We start from the raw sequence: 5614 nt of genomic DNA on the forward strand, positions 1-5614 counted from the left end.
CTCTCTGAGAAGCCCTTTCAAACAAAATCAAAACAGGACCAGAGAATCTCAGACCGTCTCTAATATCCCTGCTGCGAGGCCCGCGGGCTGTGGAATCTCGCACGTCACCTGGCCCCAGCAGGGCAGCCAGCTGAGAGGTTCATTTTATTTTCTTTTTATTTTATTTTTTGAAGTTAAGGCTGAATCTCGGCTTCAGTGCTTTTTGGCAACGTCTCCATTGACAGGAACCAGCAAACTTCAGGACTCAAATGAGCGTCTTAATTTATTGATGCAAAACAGGTCTGCTTGTCGCCCCCAGTTCTCGGCGCGCTCTGTCCCCCACGCCCCCAGCTTCGGTCCCTTCATTTGATCTCAGGGTAAGGCCCCCGCAGCACAGGCGGAGGAACACGTTGGGGGGGGAGGGGTTCGGCCCCCGCCCACCCCCGTCCCCCAGACCTATACCCGCCCGGGAACCCCGTGACCCCCGCCCCGCGGCCGGGTCAGCTGACCTGGCTCGCTCGCCGGCTCCCCGCCCGCAGCCTTGTTTCCGGTCCCCGGGGTCCGCGAGCTGCGCACCGAGCGGGAGCGGCCGCGGCCGCGAGGTGATGCTGGGGGCTGATTACCATGAGAAAGGCTGTGCCTGGAAAAGCCTCCTCCACGCGACTGTCAATCTCACTAAGGGGTGGGATGGGGGGGACGGAAAGGGGCCCTGTAGGAGTCACCAGAAAACTTGTAGTAAGTTGGATGCGACGCAGGCCCGAGGAGGTGGCTTTCGCCTCAACTTGGAAGGCTGTGGCGTTAAGGGCGCGGACGCCAGCAGCCTCGCCAGGGGATTGAAAACCCTAAGTCCTTCCTTCCCTCCTTTCCTCCCTCTTGCCCTCCTTTCAGCCCTCCCTGACCTTTATCCTTATTTTCTTGAAATTCTTTCCCAATTGCCTTTCCTACATATATCCTTTCTTTCTATCTGATATCTCCCTTTTGCAAGCCCTTATTTTGTTTCCTAACATCTCTTCTCTCTCGCTCTGATTCTTTTCTGCCACCTTTATGTGTCCAGATTTATCATTTCGTTTTGAAAACACAGTGTTTCATATGTAATTAATCTACCAGCAGGAGGTCAGGGACGCCCTGACTAAAGTAACTCCCTGGGTCATCAGAGAACAAGTTCGCCAGGTGTCAGTGAAAAGTAAAATAATAATAGTAACAAAATAAATATAAATCTATATCTCAGTAATCATAGTGGCTCCCTATTCTGAATTATCATATCAGCTCAAATTGGCTTCCTTTTTTCTTAAAAGATATAATCTTCCTGGAAGAAAAATGAATAATACTTGTTGTAGGGAAATTCTTTAGAATTAAGGCAATGTGAAAAATTTTCTCATTTATGGTAATATTTTAGCAGGGCTTAACAGACTTTAGAAATTATAATAGGTAATTTAAAGAAATTTAAACTGTGCTTTTTCTTTTAATGACTATTTGGAAAGTGTAAAAAATTCCTAAAGCACCCCTGCCCCACACGAATCAATTCAGAGAGAAACATCATGCCCTGTGTTTTGTACATGCTAAGCAAATTCACAGCTTGAGTTGCTGGGTTGTTTTCTTCGCCAGGTTGCCCTATTGCCTAGCAGGTGAGTGAACACGGAGTTGCATATGTCATGAATGTGGCTATGGTTTTAGTTTTCCTTATTTTTTTTTCTGTCTTTCATTCATTTTGAGCATGTTGTTCTCCTATTAAAATTCAGAGTTTGCACTTGTTTGCAATTTGTTTACTTAGTTGGATTTTTAAAACTTGTTAGAAGTCAATTGAACATGTATATTAAGCCCTTTTTAGGCCAAGAAAAATAAAGATGCATTAGAAAGATGGTTTTTATGCTTCATAATTATTAATTGACATTTTATGATGAATAATTAATCATTTGAATAATTTTGGTATCTCTGATCTGAACACATATTTGCATATCTAATGCTTGATTTTAACTGTGGTTTTTTTTTTTTAATTCATTCTCTCAGGACGAAGAAACAAAGTAACATTTTAATGTAAAATTTCTCTCTGACACTTGTAAAAGTTTATTTATTAATTGTAGTATTCTTTCCAGATATCCATAAAACTTCTTAACAATTTGTGAATCATTTATGTAGCAGTCATGTACAAGTATGTGACAGAACTACAATTAATGAGGAAAAACAATACCCTATGTAAAATCAAGTCACTCTCCCCAAATGCAGAGATGTGCACTAATTATGCACCATTTTTTCTTATTGGAATTTGATCATTGAACTTTTTGGTTAGGTCTATTTACACATGTCAAAAAGTGAAAATTGAGGTAATTGACAAATAATTCATACCTGAATTTAAGATAATTTTTTACTTTTACTTATTAATATATGGACTGATTTAAAGTTATTTTAAAATGATCAAGCAAGCCTATCCCTGATATCTTTATACCCCTGTGTCAGTTGACGTCCAAAGAATCTATTTTGAATACTAACCCTGCAGGTTACTACGTGTGTGATTACTGACAATCTACTCTGAATTTGTTTCCTTAGCTATGTTGTGGGTACACTAATAGTGCCCATTCTTTTGAGTTTTCTTGAGAACTAAATAAAGTAGTGCCTGAAACTTCACTATAGTGTAGCTTTATTATTGTAATGAAAGGTTGAAAAAATAACATGGAATATACGGATCAATTGAGGACAATTTAATTAATTTTGACTAGTTAAAAACAGCTATTTACCTTTTAGTATCATTCGTCATTTTTCTATTGAGAAGTGAGTGCTGTGTTATTAAAGTGAAGAAATAAAATGGAAAGCATCATAGGATTTTTGGCTGGTTTACAGTTCTTTAGACCTCTTCAAAGAATTCGTAGCCACAGACATGAAAATAAATAGTGTTTTTTTATTCTGTTGGTTAAGGAGTTAATTTGTTGTATTCAATATGGTCATAATTTGGTTATAAATATCAGATTTCTTTTAGTCCAAATGTATGAACTTGAAGTTTCTCATGTTCTTTAGTAACATATTATCTTTGACTGTAAGGGTTAAATGTGCAGAAGCTCAGAAGCGGTCTTGAGTAAGACTTGTGAGAAAAAAAAAAGGGCAAACTTACAAATTTGGAGACCAGGAATTTGGCTGTCAGAACAGTATTTGTTGTAAGACCATTCATAATGAGCTGAGTGAGCATTTCCTTTTGGAATTGTAGTTATCCTGGGGTTTGCTCTAATTCTAAGTACCTATAGTGGGGGAGAAAATCAGTTTACTAATGGAAAATGAAATTCCTCAGTCTCTTAAACATCCAGAAGGCCAGATTTTCTTTTTGATGCAAAAGCTGAAAAGTCAATGCAAATGCTTATGGGAAAAAAACTATTGCGATATTTAATCCCAATACTGACTTCTTTTTCTTTTTTTCCTTAAGACTCCTCAAAACACTTAAAGGGTCCCTTAATTGTTTCCTTTCTCAAAGGATCCATCCATGCTTCTTTTACGTTGAAACTACCAAAAGGGCCATTTGGACATCAGCGTAGGGGCTCAGAGTGACCTGTACCTTTTTCTTTTTTTCCTTTGTAAAAGGCAATGGGACCAAAAACTGTTTGCACCTACAGATTGTTTAGTGACCTGGAAATAACTTCATGCTGCTTTGTGGTCTTCTTTAACAGTCCTTATTCTGTTAAAAGGTCAAATTATAAATCTTGGATGTTACTCAGTTCTAATTTTGCACCGTTCTAAAAGTGATTCTTTTTTTTTTTTGCAGTCATGTTTCAGGTACTTAAATATAAAAACCTTACTCTAAAAAATTATTCTCTTCATGATAATCACAACTATGAAATAATAATAGCTAAGAAAAAAACCTGCTTTTCTAGGCCTGGCAGCGTAGATGTGACCTAGAGAGAATCAACGACTTTCTTCACGGGCCTTTGAATCTGCCAGATCCATCCTCCTGGCAGACGCCTTATACAGGTGACATCCAATGTCTTCTCACCTTTCGCAGACATCCTTCTGAACCACTTGTGCCCACCCAGTCTGCACACTGCATTGTGACCCACTTCCAAACCTCCTGGATGACTTGGTTAGTACTTGTTTTTCCATGTGTGGCTTATTTTGCCTTTTGGACCTAGCACTTAGGCTCATTTTTCCAGGTACAGTATTGGCTCAGGTAGAATGGTTTCTCTGGCTTTGTTGCCTCTGGCTTCCCAGATAAAGTGTCTTTCCTAGTTCAGTCTTCTCACCAGGACCCTTGACTTAGGGAAACTCCCATGGGCAAGTTCCTGCTTGCTCACATATTGGCCCCAGTACTGGGCCTAAGCACAGGACAAGTTAGTGATGAAGGAGAGATCATGATATAGGCATATCTGGAAATTGTTTTTTTTCTTGTATAGTTTTTAAATTGCTTGTTGACTGGGAACTGGACCTCAATGTATTTGACACCAGATTCTTTACATTTTCCTCAATTACAGCATATTACAGTGGCAAAGATATAGGCTTTGAAATTAGATGAGCTGGATTTGAATCCCTGCTTTGTGAGTGCTAATTGTGTATTGAGGACAAGATATTAAGCCTCTGAGAACTTCATTTTTAAAATGAGCAAAAGAGGACTTAAATTTAAGCTGACTGTGGTGAAAAAATATGACAGTATATGTAAAATGCTACAGGGTAGGTATATCAATAAATAGGAATTCCTTCTCGTGAATTACCTGGAAAATACATGAAGTTAAATTACAGAAAACCAGAGTGAATGTAGCATGTATCTTAGATGATACTTATTTCATCATTTTTAATTATTTTAGTGCCATTTATTTAATTATTTTAATTACTTTATGATTTAATTAGGAATTGTTTAACTGGTTCTTGCATTTTACAGAAATCAATGCTTACTGAGAACAAAGTTGGAAAAGGAATATGGAATTTCTTAACTTGTAGTAGAAAAGGTAGAGTGCTCATGATTATAAGCATCACGATTCTAACCTCTGAGGTAAATAAATATACTTTACAATTTCATTATGTATTTCACACTTCTGTTTACAATTGTAAGAAAAAATATTTTTCCACCTAATTCTCTATATGACCTGGCATAAGAGTAAGCACTCTGGCAGCCAGTTTGGTGTGGCCAAGAAATGTCAAAGATCACTCATTCAAGGTAAAAAGAAGAGGCCCTTAATACTGTCCAAAGCTCTATACCTACTCTTAACTCAAACTTCTGAAGTTTGAAGGAACTGGGAAGGGGGTAGAAGGGAAGGAATAGCACTGAGAAAGTTTGCCTGCAGTATCTTCTTCCCACCCCCCAGTTGAGTGCTGAAACATCTGCTTAAAAAAAAAAAAAAGGTAAGAATATGTGTATACTAAAGACATTGCTACACTCTGCTGCCTGCAAATTCAGGAGTAGGGTTGTGTCAGCAGGCCCTGGCATGATCTACTGTGTATGTGACTTTTCTACCCTATGCCCTAGAAAGGAGGGTGTCAGGGGAGGACTGGGTTGTGGACACAGAGAGCATATTGTTCCAATGGTTCTGCTACAGTGCAAACCAGGCTTCTTTTTCTCTCTCTGGAAGTAACTTTGCTACACGCCAAAAAAAAAAAATAATCGATTCCTATTAGGTTTTTCCTTGGCCACTGTGGAACCATAGGTATGGCTTCTGTGCAACGG

General features: G+C 38.9%; 1 long non-coding RNA gene across 1 annotated transcript; it reads left to right on the plus strand.

The window, feature by feature from the left end:
* The first annotated feature begins 702 nt into the window (after positions 1–702).
* LOC114487192 (uncharacterized) lies at positions 703–4914 on the plus strand. Its single transcript, XR_003682036.1, has 3 exons — positions 703–714; positions 3834–4039; positions 4832–4914. It is a non-coding gene; the product is annotated as an uncharacterized lncRNA (long non-coding RNA).
* Positions 4915–5614: the final 700 nt, after the last annotated feature.

The sequence above is a fragment of the Physeter macrocephalus genome, chromosome 2 (assembly GCF_002837175.3).
Source record: "Physeter macrocephalus isolate SW-GA chromosome 2, ASM283717v5, whole genome shotgun sequence".
NCBI classification, from domain to species: Eukaryota; Metazoa; Chordata; class Mammalia; order Artiodactyla; family Physeteridae; genus Physeter; species Physeter macrocephalus.